This window comes from Strix aluco, chromosome 4 (genome assembly GCF_031877795.1).
Source record: "Strix aluco isolate bStrAlu1 chromosome 4, bStrAlu1.hap1, whole genome shotgun sequence".
NCBI lineage: Eukaryota > Metazoa > Chordata > Aves > Strigiformes > Strigidae > Strix > Strix aluco.
This window is the reverse complement of record NC_133934.1, coordinates 99,864,359-99,884,982: the sequence shown is the minus strand read 5'-3', so window position 1 is coordinate 99,884,982 and position 20,624 is coordinate 99,864,359. Positions and strand designations below refer to the sequence as shown.

Genomic DNA, 20,624 nt, shown 5'->3' with positions numbered 1-20,624 from the left:
GCAATAAAAACTAAGGGAATGTCAGCCAGGTGCCACTGTCTCACATATTAGCAGCAAAATTGTCAGATCTTAGTGGCAACAATTGCATACATCACTGAAGGATCTGATTTTTAGAAAAGTGTTTAATAAAACGTTAATCAACAGTGTTTTGAAATAATGTAAAGAGATTAATTATAAGATCCCCCTATATAACTGTAAAAGGTTTCAAACATTTATCCAACTGGCCTGATGCAAAGCACACTGGAAGCCATTTGAAAAGATTTTCCATTCTGACTTCTGTATTCAGTACCATGAAAATGAGGGTAGGAGTAGTGGGCTAACCTTTTCTTTTCCACTTCAGCAATTAAGCCATAATGATCCGCCTGAAGTACTGAAATTGTACCAATTCTTGGTGTAAATCAATCAGTGCTTAACTGAGAACACTCTGCTGTTCTTTTGGTGTTTTCATGTGCAATAATCATATGTGCTTATAGAAAATGCATAAGTACTAATTTATAAATAATGCCTGATGCAAACCTCTTGTACTGAAAGCAGTGTTTGCTATTAACCTAAATTAGGTCAAGAATGAATGTATGCTAAAAAGACTGTTGTGTTTCTAGATATTTCCAGACTTTTATGTCCTAATTATATGATTTTGAAAAGATACAAATACTTTCCATTTGAGATGTAATGGCATAGCTCTTCCTAAGATGATTTGCTAATTATATTTTTAAAGTTTATGACCAGAAATATGGCTGGTACAATACAAATAATCAAAAAGGTCAGTATTTTAGTATGACCTAAATAGAAACATATTACTTTGAAAATGATTCAGAGTTTTATATAATTAATTCTTCAAATATTTAAACTTTTGCATAGTTCAGGAAGTGTTTTTTGTCTATTTCCCCTTGCATTCAGAGTTGGATTTAGGGTTTGGCTCCTAGACCTGCAAGTTTTAACTAATGTTCTCATTGCTGTAGTAGCCCTAAAAGAGATTTGAGATTTAGGAATTGAAAGTCCTGTGGCTGACTTTCAACATCTACAGCTTCAGAACAACCATATCATACGGGTGTGATATTGCTTCTTCCACTGTGCATGGTTGCTAGGCATTCCTTCAATATCTATTACTACCTTGTTAAGTTTTCTTCCACTGTCAACAGTAGTTATCCATTTCTGTACACTGACTCAGTACTTGTATGGTTTTTCCTATGATTAGGATTTACAGAGGCCCAGAGATTTCTGCTAAAGTACAGCAAATATTTTAGTTACTATAGCCATGGATTCTTTACAAATAAGCAGGATGAACAGCTGTTAAATGTGGCTTGTGCTCTGATCTTGATTTCAAAGTATCTTATTCCCATTTATAGCTAAGGCACCTCATCCACAGTGGAGACTGACTGGCAGAATGGTAACAGAACCAGGACTTTCAAGCCAGAAGCTCATTAGTTGGGTTCTAGCACCTTCATTAAAAACTATTCAGATTAAGGATATTTTCTTATTTCAGAGGCCTGACTTCTATTTTAGAAGATCAAACTTCAGCTCACTCAGAGCTCAGTTGGGAGGGATTCCATGAGAAGCTTCCATGGAGGATAAAGGAGCTAGTGAGTGCTGGGAGTTTTTAAAGAACTCTCTCCCAGAAGCAAAAAAACAGCTCATCCCCTTCAAATGTAAGGGAAACAGGCAAAGCAAGAAACTCCTTTGGTTTAACTGCAAGCTTCTGAGTCTGTTTAAAACCAAAAGAGAAGTATACCAGAGGTGGAAAAGCAGACAAATACACACTGAGAACTACAAGGGCATTGTCAGGGTGTGCAGAGATGCAGTTAGAAAACAAATCTCAGATCGAATTGAAATTGGTCAGAGATGTCAAAAACTACAAGAAAAGGTTCTTCACATATATAAACAAGCAGAAACAGAAGGAAAATATTGGGCCACTCTTAAACAGGAGAGGTGAATTAGTCATCACCCATGCTGAGAAGGCAGAGGTTCTCAATACTTTCTTCACCTCTGTCTTTACCAGCACTGTCAGGTCCCAGGCCTTGGGAACAAAATCCAGGTTGATGCAAACACACTTCACTGTCAGTGAAAGAAGAGTTGATATGTAAAATATTACAGGATCTTGACCCCAACAAATCAATGGGCCCTGACAATATCCACCCAACAGTGTTAAGAGAGCTGGCTGACATCATTGTGAGGTCGCTCTCCATAATCTTTGAGAAGGCGTGGAGATCAGGAGACATCCCAGGAGACTGGAAGAAGGCTAATGTCACCCCCATCTACAAAAAGGCTTAAAGGATCATCCAGGAAATTATAGGCCCATCAGTCTTACTTCAGTCCCTGGGAAAGTTATGGAATGAATCTTCCTGGGGGCTGTCACAAGTCAAATGAAGCACATGATTGGGAAAAGCCAGCATGGATTCACCCAGGGCAAATCATGCTTGACAAACCTGATCGCCTTCTATGACAAAGTAACCTGCTCGGTTGATGTGGGGTGAGAGTGGACATCATCTACCTGGATTTCTCCAAGGCTTTTGATATGGTTCCCCACAACCTCCTCCTAGAGAAACTGGTATGTTACGGTCTAGACAAGTGGTCTGTGCAATGGGTGGGGAACTGTCTGACAGGGCCCACCCAGAGGTGGTGGGAAATAGCTCCTTTTCAAACCGACAACCTGTCACAAGTGGGGAGCCCAGGGATTGATATTGGGCCCAATGTTGTTTAATATCTTCATAAGTGATTTGGATGATGGGATCAAGCGTACCCTGATCAAGTTTGCCAATGACACCAAACTGAGCGGGGAAGTGGACCCTTCAGAAGGGAGAGCCGAAGACCTGGATAGGCTGGAAGAGTGGGCTAACAAGAACCTTATGAAGTGCAACAAAGACAGATGTAAGGTCTTGCACCTGGGAAAACATAATCCAGGAGTGAAGCATAGGCTGGGATCTACCTGGCTGGGGAGCAACTCTGTGGAAAGGGACCTGGGGGTTCTGGTGGACAACAAGCTCAATATGAGTGAACAGTGTGATGCTGCAACAGAGAAAGCTGACAGGATGCTGGGTTGCATCAACAAGGACATCACTAACAGAGATAAAGAAGTCATTATCCCACTCTACTAAGCAGTTGACAGGCCACACCTGGAATACTGTGCTCAGTTTTGGTCCCCGCTATACAAAAAGATGTGGACAGGCTGGAGAGGGTCCAGAGGAGGGCCACAGAGATGATCAAGGGACTGGGAAGCCTGTCATATGAGGAAAGGCTGAGAGAACTGGGTTTTTCAGCCTTGAGAAGAGAAGGCTTAGGGGAGACCTCATCACCATGTTCCAGCATTTAAGGGGTGGCTACAAAGATGATGGAGACTCCCTTTCCTACAAGGACTCAAATGGAAAAGATGAGGGGTAATGGGTACAAGTTACTCCTGGGAAGAATCTACTGGACACAAGAGGAAAGTTTTTGACAATGAGAACAACCAGCCATTGGAATAATCTCCCCAGGGAAGTGGTGGATTCCCCAACATTAGACATACAAGGTTCAGCTGGACAGGGTGCTCAGTCATCTTGTCTAGACTATGTTTTTTGCCAAGAAAGGTTTGACCAGATGATCCTTGATGTCCCTTCCAACCTGGTATTCTATGATTCTATTAAGCAGAAATTTCATAGAAGGTATAAAATTAATCTGACATACTATCTATGTTGCAAACGTTTTTTCTTAAATTGTTCTTTAATCTATAATTTTTAGATTTATTTTATAGGATTTTATGAATTTTAAAATTTCTGAGCATTTGCTTCCTTTTACACTGGACCTCCTCCTTTTTAATATGTTATTGGTAATTCTGTGCTTTTCACCATTAAATAGAAAATAGGAAAGTAGAAAACAGGAAAATAGAAGTCTTATAATATTTAAATAGGGAATATATCCTGTAAAATAAGATTGTGTTCTTTACCAGTGGAGCCATCATTGAAAATAGAAAGATGACACATACATCACAAATTTCAATCTTCTGGCAACCTAAATAGAGTGGACAGTAGAATGTTGCTGTCACCTGCTGTGCAAAGGTTGTACAAATTGATTCAGAAATCTGTTAAATTCATCTTCCAAAAACTAATACCTTTTGGTCTCTCAGGTTACTGACATAAGGCTCTTTCATACATTAACATGTTTCAACATATCTCTGAAGCAGTCTTAATCACACATTACTTGAAGTCTGTGTTATTGGCCCATTTGTAACTAAAATTGCGTTAATTTTTTCTCTTCCAGATAGTGACTGACTAAAAGTCAATAGATTTGGAGCATCTTCTCTAGCAATGTGAATCTTTCAAGAGTCATATGATAGCAGGTCTGTGAAAATGATTCAGTTTACAATATTGTACATTAATTATTTTCAGAATGTATTTCAAAGAACATTGGAAGAAGAAGGAATGAGAGAAGCTTTAACATGTGTGTGTGTTGGGTTTGTGTGTGTGTGGGGGGTTGGTAGCAAGGGAGGAGGCTACAGCAGTGACCCCTGTGAGAGGTTTCTCGAAGCTCCCTTGACTCCAAGTTGGACCTGCCTCTGGCCAAGGCCGGGCCAATTAGCGATAGTGGTTGTGCCTCTGTGATAACATATTTAAGAAGGGGAACCTGAGAGGTGGAATTGGAGTTGTGAGGAGGAGTTGCAAGGAGGACAGCTATGCAAACACCAAGGTCAGTGGAAGAAAGGAGGGGGTGGGAGGGAGGTGTGCCAGAGAAGAAATTCCCCCATGGAGGTCCATGTGGAGCAGATGCCCACCTGCAGCCCATGGAGGATCCCATGCCAGAGAAGGTGGTTGCACCCAAAGAAGAAGGCCATACCATTGTAGTTTGTCACTGGGAGGATTGCAACACACGGGAGGGACCTATGCTAAAGCAGCTCATGAAGAGCTGCAGCCCTTGGGAAGGACTCACACCAGAGAAAGTTCATGGAGGAATCTCTCCCATGGGAGGGATGCCCTGCTGGAGCAGGGGAAAAATGCAAGGACTGCTCTTCTGGAGGAGGAAGGAGCAGAAGAAATTATGTGTGAGGGACTGGCTGCAACCCCCATCCCCTGCCCTCTGCACTGCTGAGGGGGAGGAGGTAGAGAAATCAGGAGCAAAGCTGTCCCTGGGAAGAAGGGATGGGTGGGGGGAAGGTGTTTTTAAGTTGTTTAAGCTCACTCTCCTACTCTGTTTGTTAAGTGGTGGTGGTGGTGATGGTGTTTGAATTAAATTGTTTCTTCCCCTAATGATTCTGTCTTTTGCCTGTGACCATAACAGGTGAGACATCCCTCCCTGTCCTTGTCTCGATTTCTGAGCCTTTTGTTTTATTTTCTCCTTCACATTCCTGAGGGGGAAAGAGTGAGGAAGTGGCTGCATGGTGCTCAGTTGCCCCCTTTGTTCAAACCAGGGCAGTGTGTCCCCATTAGTGGCTCATCTAAGTACACAATTTCTTTTCATTGAAAGAAATTTCACTCAAAAGAGTGATTCAAAACTTTAAGATGAGATCATTTCCTTCTAGCCTTTCATGTGATCTTCTGAGTCCTGACCTAAGCCACAGGAGTCTGGGGGCACAAAAGCAACTTATAGCAAGTCCTCACACCATTTGCCTTTGACTCATGCTAGCTATCTAACTCAGGTGTACTTATCAACACTAAAATTAGGAGTATATTAGGGGTATTGTAAGTGCTTCCAGAGGAAGAGCCACAGCAACAGTCCAAGTTATAACCTTGGTGGAAACACAATAAACAAAATTAGAAGAGAGCATTCTCATTTTTAAACTCGAACTCCTATTGGCTCTTTTCTCCACTCTGACATAATTCAGCTTTCCTGCGCCACAAAAGATACTACAGTGTGCTCTTACATTGTATATATTTTGTTAGTATAGTAATTATATTTAAAGTTCCCTTCTCCCAATAGCTGCTGAAATCAAACAAAAATACTTATCTATTCACAAATTTGACTCCTAAAAACTGCTTTGGGTCAGCCAACATGTGAAAGGAGACTTCTGTAGTCATGATAACAGAAATAGATCAAAAATCATAACTCTAATGCTCTGGCATCATAATATTGGCCTAAAAGTCCAGAGGACTTTTTAGCACCTCTTACAGATCACCTATGTTTCATGATATGTTGAAAATTTAACAGTAAATGTGTGACAATGTCTATTTCCTATCATTTTCCTGTTCCCAGGACTCTCTAGTTTTCTTCCTATAGCCTTTCATTTACCTTATTAACCTTTCCTACTATATCACCTCCAGCAGGTTGTCACAGTCTCTTCTGATCCTCTTACACTGCTCTCTCATGTATCCTGGTTTAGCTAGGATAGGGTTAAGTTTCCCCAGCAGTGGGGGGAAGCTTTAGCTGGGTTATTCAATACCGTGCTGATGTCACCTCCTGGTGCCCAAGCGCGGGAGAATCGGTGAACGCGTGTGTTACGCGATCTCTCTGCTCTCACTGCTGTATCGGTAGATATCTTGTTCTGTTCATTGTTATTACTGTTATTGTTATTGTTGTTGTTTGTTTTGTTGCTGTTGCACTGTTGTATTAAACCTCTCCTTATCTCAGCCCCGGGGCTTTGTATTTCACTCCCTTTGTGGGGGAGGGGCAGCGGCCGTGTGGTCTTGAACCCCGGCAGGGACTAAACCACCACACTCATGACATATTTCTCTTCATTTTCAACTATTTTAACCTTTTCATCAGGAGTGTACAAAAAGCACTAACTTATGTGAGTAAAATGATCATATCAAGGTATACTGAATATAGTTGACCGCTAATTAGCACTGTTCCAAACAGCTTTAAGACAACTGCAGCAAAAAAATATATTTGTTTAAATAAGCAGAACAAGTTCACTTTTACAGAAAGATTTTTTTTGCTGTAAATCATTATGAAAGTAGGGAATAAAACAAAGCAATGTCTACCAGAGTACGATATCAAATAGGTAGTATATTAACTTTGATCTCAACCATAATAAGCTTACATTAATATAACTAAGATAAGAACCGAGCCTAAAATACTGCTGAGCTTGAAACAGTAAGGTCCTTTTTTAACAAAGTATGTAAAAATGCATGTAGAATACATCTCTGACACTTGTGAAGTTTTATTGTGAGCTTGCAATACTTAACTTTTATTGAACAAAAGATCCTAGCTTTTACTGAATAAAAGATAGGGTTTCAGTCTTCATGGCAACAAAAACAAAAAAAAAATGCATTCCCTGAGTACCACTGTAGGAAAACAACCACGGACAAAAGCCCATAGCAGTAACCATTTTCATCAGCAGCTTTCAAATTCTTTCAAGAAACATGGAATCTTAAATATCACAGCATTGACAATGAAAGCTCTGCAAAAAATTGACACAAAATACACCTAAGCTGAAAGAAATGGTAATGGACTACAATATGAAGCCTGACAATGAATGGCTTAATAAAAAAATCTATCATTTCAGTATTCAACTGTCATTAAGTGGACATGGATGCTACTCCTACCCGAGCTCTAATGGTGTGATTTCAGTCTGATCAGTCAATTATTATCTCTTTCCAAACTCAGCTTCTTCTGCTTCTGGAATAAATCCCTAAATTTAACATAGAAAATTGTCACTTATAATCCATTTCTTATTGCTAAGTCATTTATCTGTCCTTGTATCCTTCTGTACAGCTGGGGAAGTTTGGACATGAGTTGTTCCAAAAAACCTTAGCATACTTTGAATATTTACCAGGAGACTGTATTTCAAAAGCCTTCACCATGCCCCCAGATTCTCACAGTATAAGACAGGGGACATATAGCCATGTTTGTCTCAACTGATTATTAGTTTTACTGACATAAGGATGTTAGATTAAAATTATGCTGAACATTAATCATAATGTTCAGTATTCATAAGCTGAGGTGAATGTAGTTAACCTGGGTTTGACATTACTCTTTGATGCTTGCAGATGTTCTTGGCATGGATTTTCCAGTCTGTTGAGGCCCCCTCCAATTAGCTCTAAAATCAGGTGCTGATTGCTTGCAAAGGTCATCTAATGATAACCAACGACTGGAATTTGCAGTCAAACAAGTTCAAATTAAAAATAAAACATGTTGTTAAAATAAAATATTATTGGATCCTTCATTTGCTGTTGCCTCCTAATCAAACTTTGAACTTTTCCAGTGTATATGTCTTACTTAAGCATAAGACATTGAGCTCAGGACAGAAGCAATTGTTTGAAAATGATAAAAAGTTCTTACATAAATCCAGTGAATGTTTGATCTTCAGACCTTAGGCAATATGAACAAACCTCACGGCCTTCATGGAGACATAGCTCTGTAAACTTCAGAAAGTCCCTTCCCAGTATCAACTAAATTCTGCTCACCTATCTCACATGGTTAATCCAGCTATTTCCTTTTAAAGTTATTTTTTATGCACAGTGGAATCACGCTCCATTTTTCTACAGCACAGCACAGCAAGTGCTATAACTTCAACATCCAATATACTACTTTTTCAACAATCATTTTTCCACACTTTTCTTTTTCGTTAATGTACTGTCCTTGTATGCACAGTATATTTCAGTGAAAGCTTATCTCCCCAGTTCATAGCCATATGCTACACATCCACAATTAAGCTCTTCCTCAGGCACTGAAAAAACAAGAATGGAGAGTAAATGAACAGTCTCTGAAGAAATATTTGGCCATAATCTCTCCACTCATGCATTTTGCAAGTTCATCAACTGATCTTACCTTGCAAATTCATGCTTGCTGCCAACTCTGGTGTTAATTTTCATGAATACCTCAACACCACATTTATCAGAAACCCAGAAAAGAAAAAGGTAAAGTAATGGCTTACAAATAACCTGACAAAAGCTTTTGACACATTGCTTGTAGCAATACTTAGTGCTCAATTTTCCTACATATTATACTAAGAATCTTACGGTAAGAATACAGTTGATCCTGACACAGCCGGCTGATTAACTGTCATATAAAAAAAAGATGTGTTTAAAAAGAGAGTTTATGAAAAAGATCCAAGCTCTTTCATATTTCTAAGTTAAATAAACTCAGCTATATAGACATATTAAATAAAATCCCATAAACAGCTTAAGCAAACTAAAAGAAAATAAAAGTTTCTTTAGCACCATTATTGATAAACTTTTTTTTTTTAAAAAAAAACACCTATGACAACCAATGGACACATAAAGAGCATAGGGAAGGAACACTGTTTATTCTGTTTATTCATTCAATTTAGGTTGCCATCCAGCAGTTGCTCACATTAAATCAAAGGAACATTTTCTTTATCTATAAGTATGCAAAACAGCAGGGAAATAATTGTCACATAAAAACAAAATTACTGAGATATTTTGTCTTGCCAACATTAAATGCATTCTATTTTTTCATTTAGTATTGCTAGTCAAAGAAGTTATTCAAATTTTGTCTTAGTTAAACACAATTCCCCCTGCCACTGACTACATCACCTGAGAATCCCTTTTTACTGAGGACTGCTTTTTAAATATGTTATACATGTATCTATCTATCATCTGTCTGTCTGTCTGTCTGTCTATCTATCTATCTATCTATTTCTATATCTGTTTGTGTTATCTATTCTTTGTCCACAGGTATTAAACCATTTCAGATTTAGTCCTGCTAATGTTCAAAAAAAGCAAACTTTGGGGTTCCACACTCAGGTAGTCATATTCCTGCAAGTCATCATCCGAATCTTAGTCCAGAAGATTTCACACAGACCAGATAAAACTTTGACTTCTCACACATTCAACTAGTTGGTTTTCAAGTAAGAAAAGAAATCTGATTTTCATGTCCATTAATTTTTAGTCTAATACAGACATTTTATTTTCATAGTAATAGCAGACTTGGGGCCTAGGTTTTCATTCACAGTGTTCATTAATCTGGCTAATAAATATTTTGGACCTGGCTTTTATATATTTTTTAACTTAAAAAAGATGAAATATTTAAATTACATGAATAATAAAGAACATTTGTATGTGGCATGCATAGAAATTTATCCAGCTCATTCATAAATTCTTTGCTTCATTTTTTTATCACAGAATCACAGAATCATAAAGGTCAGAAAAGACCTTAAAGATATCTAGTCCAATCATTAACCTAACACTGACAGTTCCCAACTACACCATATCCCTCAGCGCTATGTCGACCCTACTCTTAAACACCTCCAGGGATGGGGACTCCACCACCTCCCTGGGCAGCCCATTCCAACACCTAACAACCCGTTCTGTAAAGAAATGCTTCCTGATATCTAGTCTAAACCTTCCCTGGCGAAACTTGAGGCCATTCCCTCTTGTCCTATCACTTGTTACTTGGTTAAAGAGACTCATCCCCAGCTCTCTGAAACCTCCTTTCAGGTAGTTGTAGAGGGCGATGAGGTCTCCCCTCAGCCTCCTCTTCTCCAGACTAAACAACCCCAGTTCCCTCAGCCACTCCTTGTATGACACGTGCTCCAGACCCTTCACCAGCTTCGTTGCCCTTCTTTGGACACGCTCAAGTGATTCAATGTCCTTTTTGTAGTGAGGGGCCCAAAACTGAACACAGTCATCGAGGTGCAGCTTCACCAGTGCTGAGTACAGGGGTAAGATCACTTCCCTGTCCCTGCTGGCCACACTATTGCTGATACATATTTCTGATATCTTCAGCTCTATATATTTTCATTTTATCCTTCTGTTCTTATGCGTTATCCTGAATTTCATGTCCTTTTCCTTTAAGTCCCTGCCTCTATTATCATGGAATTAGATAGGAACCTTTCTTCTTTTTCTTTTTTGCTTTGCAATACAGTATCATGTAAATGATACTATCCATCATAGTAACATGTACATTTCTAAGAGATGCTTATAAAGTTAAAAATATGATCCACAAAATACTAAGAATCCCAAAAGTTAAAGACCCAGGAATATTTATAATAGATTTATTGTAATCTCAAGCATTTTAAGAAAATAGAATGTATTCTGTGTCTTTATAATCCAAGCTTTGCCATATGAAAAAATTTGCAGCTGAGTTACAAACTGTTGAAGTTTTTGAAATGAAAGTTAAGAAATGCTAATCCAGCTTTAAATTTAGTCTGCCTGATTTAATATTAGTTTATTATTGGGAAAAAGGATATATAGAATGCAAAATGTTTGACTTTTTTAGACTCACTAGGAGACATTTTGCATGCATAAGACAGCTGGCATATTGATTTCAAAATTGCATAGATTTGTTTTAGATGTATTTCATTAAATGTTTAGCTTACAACTAGCGGCAACCTTTCTATAATCACTGATAGAGGAAAACAGCATAGAAAAATCCTTTTTCATCAACAATTCATGCAAACATTATTTCAAATGAAAGTCAAGTTATTTCAGATTTTAGGTCCATATTCATCTGTGTCTAAATAGTTGTACCTCAGGGAGCTATAGTTCAGACGATTCCTTTACACATTCTCTTCTAAGGACTGATTTCCCAACCTGGACCGTGTTTCAAATAATCACTGTAATTCTAGCTGTTGGCAACATGGACAGTGGACTGAGTGCACCCTCAGCAAGCTTGCCAATGACACCAAGCTGTGTGGTGCAGTTGACACGCTGGAGGGAAGGGATGTGCCATCCAGAGGGACCTTGAGAGGTGGGCCCGTGAGAACCTCATGAAGTTGAGCAAGGCCAAGTGCAAGGTCCTGCACATGGGTTGGGGCAATCCCAAGCACAAACACAGGCTGGGCAATGAGTGGATTGAGAGCAGCCTTGCAGAGAAGGACTTGGGGGCATTAGTGGATGGAAAATTGACTATGAACCAGCAATGTGTGCTCGCAGCCCAGAAAGCCAACCGTGTCCTGGGCTGCACCAAGAGAAGTGTGGCCAGCAGGTTGAGAGAGGTGAAACTCCACCAGGACTACTGTGTCCAGCTCTGGGGCCCCCAACATAGGAAGGACAAGGGCCTGCTCAAGCAGGTCCAGAGGAGACCATGAAGATGATCAGGGGCTGGAGCACCTCCCTTATGAGGACAGGCTGAGAGAGTTGGGGTTGTTCAGCCTGGAGAACAGAAGGCTCCGGGGAGATCTTATAGCAGCTTTCCAGTATTAAAGGGGGCCTACAGGAGAGAAGGGGAGGGACTCTTCATCAGGGAGTGTAGGGATAGGACAAGGGGTAACACTTTTAAACTGAAAGAGGGTAGATTTAGATTAGATGTAAGGAAATTCCTCAGTGTGAGGGTGGTGAGACACTGGAACAGGTTGCCCAGAGAATTTGTGGCTTCCCCCTCCCTGGAAGTGTTCAAGGCCAGGTTGGGCGGGGCTTTGAGCAACCTGGTCTAATGGAAGCTGTCCCTGCGCATGGCAGGGGGGTTGGAACTAGATGATCATTAAGGTCTTTTCCAACCCAAACCATTCCATGATTCTATGATTATATTATTAATGGTGATTATACTGGGGGAAAAATAACACCATATTGTACATAGATTCTCCTTTCTTTCACTGAATATTTCTGTATTAAGTAAATATGATTTGTTTGGTTTCTTTCACAGGGTTGTTAAGCAGCTGACCCTTATAACTAGTTGTTCAGCTAAAGACCCTGTCAGAAATACTTCTTCACTTAAAGACGAACAACAAATTGTGAAACAAGGAAAGATGTAGAAAAAGCTGATGAGACATTCCAAGTTTCTGTATTAAACCATTAATTCAAGGAGTGCAATGGTTAGCTTGGGAAGTTTTAATCAAATAGAATTGTTACATGTTTGGGGATTTACTGGAGAACACTAGAGAAAATGAATTTGCTTTAGAAACACACATTGTACATATGGCAAAACTTTGGCTATTATAAATTTACAAAGGTTCCAGAAACCTACAATTTAGCATTACAGATTTGTGTATTTACACACTTAGGGCCAACATACAAATTCATACTGATGACTATTGATCTATTGATTCTGCTGGGGTCAACTGTGCAAGTGTTGTAATTGCTAGTTCTTTCACTGCTTACTGACGAACCTGAAAGAAATAAAAAGAAAGTCAATTTGAAGACTACGATATCATAGAAAAGAAATATGAACAATCTCTTTACAGTTTTCTTTGTATTAAAAATGGATTGCACGCAATAACATCTCTCTGTAAATTTTGACCCATGATAAGAGAATGACATCATTGCAAAATGAGTCCTTGTATTTGGAGAAAAAAAAAGTCAAGTAATTAATTGCTTCAGCATAATAACATTTTTAGAGATAAATTGAAAAGTAATTTGTTGAAGTTACTCCTGATTTCTTAAAGCAATATGTTTCTGAACAGTGTTTGAAATGCAGCTTATTGACTGTACTGTGAAATTCTTGGTTGAAGAAAAGGGTAACAAATAAAATAGACAGTGTGTGCCAACTACATATGTGTCATCTTTTAGTAGATGACCTGGAGTTGTCTAGTTTCAGAAAATCAGTCAGCACAGAAAATAGATCAGATAACTTCTGAGTGCAGATTGGTTTCAGATTACCTTAAAGTAGGCACAATTCATGTAAGTGTTCATTATACATGCTTATCTGTTCATTGCAAGTTTATATGCAGAGGCCTGGAGTTTTCTGTTCAACTAATATTGGGCATTAATGTTATCTGTAATATGTTGACTTGTTTTTTCTCAAATGATTAATAAGGCAGCACATTAGAAGCCTCCTAGCTCAGCTGTGAAAAACAAAATTTAAAGGAAATCTTAGTTCCTCACTAGTAAAAATTATAAAAGGAAATTATCAACAACTGATAATAATTCTATTTATGTTCCACAATAAGGCCAACACAGTGCTTTGACCCTGAAAGGGAAGCACATGATATTACAGTAATCCTATGATCAAATGTTTGACTCTGCTTTGCTTTTCAATTTACAGGTATATTTTTAATGAATTTTTGAAAGATACACTGGCAGAATAAAATCACGGTGCCTGAGATTGCAATTTTATGGGAGGCTTCTAAAATATGCCTACTGAAGCCAAAAAAGATGAGTGAAACCTATGTAGAAATGACTGAGCTAGCTTTAAACTAGCAGAATGAAGTTAATAACAGTAAACATGCAAGAGGCTGAAGCTCAGCATGAGCTATAAAATAGACCTGGGAAAAAACATCAATACTTAGGAAATTAGTTTCCCATAAAATTGGAACTATTAAAACTACATTTTTACTGGCAACTGATTTTCTACATTTTTGACTAATGTATAAACACACAAACAGGAGTATATTCTCTGTATTCTTGTACAACTATTTAGAAATGGTTGTATAGAGGGATTAAAGTATCATTGATTTTTTTTCCTCTTTTGCTGATAAATTACAAACATTGAGATATTTGTAAGATCTCAATGTTTAACATTATTTTTGTAATTTAAAATTATACGAGAAAGCTAACAATTACTGTTGTACTGTTGTGCTATGGGATATGTTATGGATATGTGGCTTATGAATACGTGGCTTGTGGATATGGGCTTCTGCAGAGCCTTTGTCAGTCAGAGCTAAGATATTATATATTCCTATATGAGACAATCTGAAAAAAGCAAAAGGGTATTCTTTCATACATACTTTTTCCTTTTGAAGTAGATGATCTGCTTTATTTTGTAATTTTATAATATTGTATGTTTTATATTGAATTATTACATGTTTTAAGGAGATCTCCAGCTTGGAGAGTCACTGAAAAGAGACTCATTTACAACACAAAACCAATGCCCCAGATTTAGCACCCCTTAGAAGAAGCCAGTGGGATCCACCAGAAAGGTGTTGTTCTGAACAAAAGAATAAGGTTAAGTGCTCCTATCTACAGAGATTGAAGCCTTTCCTCTGCCCTCACAGTAATTTTGCTGTAGAGACACAGCTGCCAGCAGAAGCAAATGGCAGAAACATATATGCCATTTTGCAAATGATAAAACCAAGAGCTTAAGCTGTGAAATACTAACAGGAGGCACATAACTGCGGGCGGAGTGGTGTGGTGGGAATGTCCAAAATTGAATTTTTGAACTGCCTACTGCTTGCTATGTGCAACTGTTACAGGCAGGTTGTAAGTTTTTATAACACTCAAACTAAGTAAAAGTGGCATGCCTTGAATCCTCTAATTAATAAAGAGACGTGAGACTGCACCAATGATTTCAAGGCTGATCATGTGCTGTGCTTTAGCACATAGACTGTTTAGATTGGGAAAACTGGGGGTTTGGGAGCACAGAAAGAAGAGGGGATGGAAAATAAAGGTTCTCAAAAAGAATTGTTCTCAGAAAGAAGGGAGGTGGAAAGAAAAAGATGAAGATCCTCCCTGAAGGAAAGATGCTGGAAGTGGGGGCAGTCCTGGACACCAGGACACCTGGACACATGCATAGAGACAGATGCCAGGCACTTTGGTCAATGATGCCCCAAACTGGTAGATGCAAACAGTGGTACAGCAGGAAGCAGCATGACTTTCTGCCTGACCTCTAAAGGAGGCCATTGAATCAACTCCCAGTCCTCATAAACTGCAGGCACTGCTGAATGCCAGAATAATATTCGTAGACACCACGTGTAGCCTACTGCAGTTTAATTATGCTATGGAGTTCACTGCCTTGGTGTACCTGCAGTGGACTATCTCTCTGACACTGTAGACAATGATATTGAAGCATTTGCTTTTCCTATAAATGTAGTCAAACCCAATTGAAGAAAGTCTCTTTTTATGTCCTAGTATATTATGGAACAGAGTTTATCCCATCTGAGTATGCAGTTTAAGGGTAAATGCAAAAGGGAGATAACTCACTATCATACCCACAGCAGAACATTTCCTCACATATCCCTGATAGGATTTAAATTCAGTTAATTTACTTTTGTGTAAGCTTTGCCCTTCATTTCATATTCTTTGTGGTATGAATTATTACTGACATTTAAGAACCTCATTTTATAGCTGTGATCAAAATGGAATGCAGGTAAATAAAAAGTGACATTATACATAACACAATATAGAAGGCTATAAAAAAATGCAAATTGTAGTAGCTCATCCATGCTCATATTTAAGGCCATTGAAAGTATTAGAACATCCCATGAAACGAGAACTAATGCCTACTTGCCTGTGGTAAGAAAGACTAGGAAAGAGAAAATAATTAAGTTATAAATCTTTGGTCTGATCCTGAATAGTGGTCTAATCTTGAGTGTGGTACTATCCCTTAAATCAGTACTAAGCCATGTGTTAATAGAAAATTCTGGAAAAAATAAAGCAGATGTACATTTATGACAGGAAGGAATTTATAGTATGAAGTAAAAATTATATAAAACTTACTCTTTAAATATTATGTCAACCCAAATCTATATAAAATGGAAGAGAACTTGTAGTTTTGATGAGTTTTCTTGGTCCTTCATAAAGCACAACACAAAATCTTAGAGGTTTAGCTGGGACACTGCATGCAAAGTCTAATACTGCACTGAAAAGTAATACAAGCCTGACTGGAAATCATCTTGATTTAAAACTGGATGAGGATTTTTGAACTCCTGTGAACGTTGATGTTTTCCCAGTTTACCCCAGGTTTAACTCTTAGTTCTGGTGCTTTTTGAGTTTGGGTTTGGGGTTTTTTTTGGTTTGGAGGGAGGGGAATTGTTTGGCTTTCTTTTCCTAATCATTATCTAAATTACTATTTTTGTGGTTGAGAATCAATTGCTTGGTCTTCACAACACTTTTTATCACATATCATGGAATATGTTGGTTTTTTCCATTTTACAAATATTAGAATTGAAGAAGAAATATGGAGTTGAGAAAAGCAGAATCACAGTTATCTACTAGGTGAGGAGGAATGAAGATTTAGTGATGAATCTTGAATGTATAAATTTTTTAATATATATGTGTAGAGCTACTAGCAACTAGATAATTTCCAAAGTCTAAATCAAAGTTGAAGTTAACTCTGTGAGAGATTTTCACCATATAAATGTCATTTGTGCAGCATCAATTGCATTCACACACACCTTATATCATTAATGATCACTAACGACAGTGGAAACTAATGATCACTAATGACAGTGAAAACTAAGTTTTCCCAGGGAAAGTGTTTCTTGGAAGTGCTTTCATTTTTAATGTCCTGTTACAATGACCAAGAGTAATAACAGGCAATCTGACCAGATTTTCTTCAGGATTCTAAAAGCCCTGAGTGACTTCAGTTTCTTTCCATCTCTTTCTTTCTTTCTTTCTTTCTTTCTTTCTTTCTTTCTTTCTTTCTTTCTTTCTTTCTTTCTTTCTTTCTTTCTTTCTTTCTTTCTTTCTTTCTTTCTTTCTTTCTTTCTTTCTTTCTTTCTTTCTTTCTTTCTTTCTTTCTTTCTTTCTTTCTTTCTTTCTTTCTTTCTTTCTTTCTTTCTTTCTTTCTTTCTTTCTTTCTTTCTTTCTTTCTTTCTTTCTTTCTTTCTTTCTTTCTTTCTCTCTCTCTTTCTCTCTCTCTTTCTCTCTCTCTTTCTCTCTCTCTTTCTCTCTTTCTCTCTTTCTCTCTTTCTCTCTTTCTCTCTTTCTTTCTCTCTCTCTTTCTCTCTTTCTCTCTTTCTCTCTTTCTCTCTTTCTCTCTTTCTCTCTTTCTCTCTTTCTCTCTTTCTCTCTTTCTTTCTCTCTTTCTCTCTTTCTCTCTTTCTCTCTTTCTTTCTCTCTTTCTTTCTCTCTTTCTTTCTCCCCTTCTTTCTCTTTTTCTCTCTTTTACACACACACATATATGTACAAAGCACAACTAGTTTCTCAGAGCAGCACTTTTCACTTGTTGTTCACACTTTTTCTTAAAAAAATTATTTTAACAACAATGTACTTTATATGATATTTTTTCTATGTTTGTATATGTGCATTCATTATGCCATTTGGTCTTCCTCTTAAATTTAAGATTTTATCGACATTGGTTATGAAACCAAACTAGTATATCTTTTTGTCCAGTACTACCTGGGCTGAACTCTTCTAGTGATTCTTATACTGCATAGGACAGCATACTGATTCTCAAATGAAAGACTTACAGGTCTATGGGCACAAACTCCACAGTGAAATCTGAGCAAAGATGACAAAGAAATTGCAAGAAAGGCACTATATACAAATTTATTTTTGTACATAGATAGACAGACATAGATAGATGGATACATAATTTAAAAAAAGCTTAAAGCAGCAGACTGAGGTCTTCCCATCCATTCCTCAAACATCGAACATTTGTCAAAAGACATTATTGCAAGGGTTATCCTTCATGGCTCTTAATGGTCCTGTCCTCCCCTGTTACTGAAAGTGATTACATAGGGCAGAGGGCTGTTATGTAAATCAAAACATGAGCACATTAGCAGATAGTTGACTCTTATCCCTGATCCACAGGTGTCCTGAGTTTCACATGCTGGCATGCAGGTAAACTGAGATTTCAAACTGAAACATGTCATCATCCTATATACTCTGCCAACCTCAGTAAAGAGACTTGGATGGGAGTGAGAATTTTTCATATGATATCCACTTAGAAGAAGCTCTGTTGCCTCTAGAAGCAGCCTTCATTGCTCTCCCTAACCAGAGCTCTGCATACACTGTTCTGATGAGTAGGTTGCCCAGGGAGATTGCAGTACGTCCATTATTAGATGCTTTTAAGAACCTCATAGACAAACATGAATTCCTCATTACATAACTGCAGCTGAGACTACCTTCAAGACTAGATGGTCAGTTATGGTTTCTTCCACTTTGACTCTTATTTTTCTGTGATTTTATGGTCATTTTTATATGATTTTATATTAACTCTTATGAGCCCTGTGAGAAAATGAGAAAATGTTTGCCTGTAAGGAAAACTGGCACATACAGAGATGAAGTGATTCGAAGCTGCTATTGAATCTGAGATGGAACTCAAGGAAATGAGTTTTGTGCCCAGCCTACTAGAAAACAGTCTACCTCAGAAATCCAAAATAAAGAAGGCTCACATTTTTATGCATTTTATTCTGATTCTTCAGTCACTGCAGCATTGTACAGAGATATGAAAGCATCACTTTCATTAGGTTTAAACATATTCCACTGAGATCCTTTTGACCTGCAGTCTTTTCTCTACTTTTTCACATGTATTTATTGATTCTATTGATTGAGGCATCTGTTTTATGTGAAGACATCATTTGTTCTTGTGGAACACTGTTTAGCAGCTGTTATAGTTTAGAGAAGGGGTGGCAGGATAGAATTAAACTAATACAGAGTAACATTTTAACACCTGGCTTGACAACAACAATATCAACAAAACTCACTTTTAGAAAATTAGTGAGTTATTTTTCAGTATTTTGACTCTGATGGCAGTGTGGACTGTTCTGCATTTTGAAAAGATGTCTGGAAACTCTAAAAGGATTTTTACATAGGTAGTGAGAGTTCTTTATACAGATTTTTTTCTTCCATCTGTAATTTTTCAATTAAAACCCCTCTTTCCTATCAAAGTTATGGCTCAGTTTTCCAGATAAATTATGTTAGATCACTGAATATCAACACATTTTTTTATTAAAATACTAATGTATCCAAGAAATTTTGTGTTTTGTTTGCATGGTAGTTTAAATTCCACTTCATGAATAAAGTAAGGATACAAATTTTCAGTGAGATGAGAAAGTTCTGAGGCAAAAAAATTCCAAGGCATTTACAGAACAGTTGATAAAACACCTGCTAAAATTACAAAGTGTTCAGGCTGTGGTCAAGATCAGATTCTTTTGCTTGCATACAAAATGTGTTTGCATCTATACAGTTGAATGTGCTTAAGAAATTTTGTACATGAAGCCATGTTACTTAAAATACTATGTGCCGTAGCAAGCAAAACGTCTGTTAAAATGTTTTGATTATACTGTGCTGCAGAAACCCAGTACTCTGCTCAGAAGCTTTTCTATCAATATGCTGGCTGAAAGAACAGACTCTTTTCGTCTGTGATCATTTAGGACTGTTAGAAATTGCTGCTGTATCAAAGAATTACATTGCTTAAGATGAAGAAAAACACTCGAGTGCTGCATACCATTCTGCTCTTTGCAGTGGGAAAATATTGCAGTAAAATTGCAGTAAAAGTACTGCATCCTCCTTTATGCTACTTCACTGGAGAGATTACAAAGCTTCAGTTTCTTCAATGACTCGTATAATCTAAACCTCTCAGTTTTCATATCATCAGGATAGATAGACGGGGAAATAAAACAGTTTGGACTATTTCCACTAGCTCCAAGCAGGTGCACATTTGCTATACCTGCCAGCTGACCCTCATTTTGCATGTCAAACATTGTATTGAATTTGAGACAGAAGAACTGGCAGCAACCTGAATTTCACTTAGTTTAGCTGCTTCTGGTTATCCTCTTACTTTCCACTGCTTTGTGGTCTTTACTGCGGTTGAGGATGTCAAGAGGATGTAAAAAAAGAAGGGTCACTTTTCAAATATTAATGACCATTTCAAACAGATGGAAGATTCTTATGTGACTGGAAGAACAGTGCTCAAAACATTTTTCTTGCTTAAGGGGTAGGAATGAAATCTTTAGGCAAAATTTAGTATTTCTATGATTTTTCTTAAAGGACCAAATTCTACCAGTTTTATTTTTGTGCAGTAATGTTTGCTTCATGTAGCTGTGCAGGCTTACAATACTAGGAAATAAGCAGTGTTTTCTGTAAAAGGTATATATACCTCTCAAAGGCACAGAAAGACACTCCAGTGTGTCACATGTTAACGTTTGTCTTCCTGCTTCCTGCAGCAGCTGTCCTGTGTAGTGTTGATATGGGTAAGAGACAAAGTTTCTCAGCTTC

General features: G+C 37.8%; 1 long non-coding RNA gene across 2 annotated transcripts in view; it reads right to left on the bottom strand.

Moving 5' to 3' along the window:
- Positions 1-9,132: 9,132 nt before the first annotated feature.
- The window catches only part of LOC141923414 (uncharacterized), a 69,479-nt gene continuing 57,987 nt past the window's right edge, over positions 9,133-20,624 (bottom strand). For both annotated transcript variants that reach the window (XR_012623290.1, XR_012623288.1), the window contains exon 4: positions 9,133-12,913. This is a non-coding gene — a long non-coding RNA (uncharacterized LOC141923414). The remainder of the gene's footprint in view (positions 12,914-20,624) is intronic.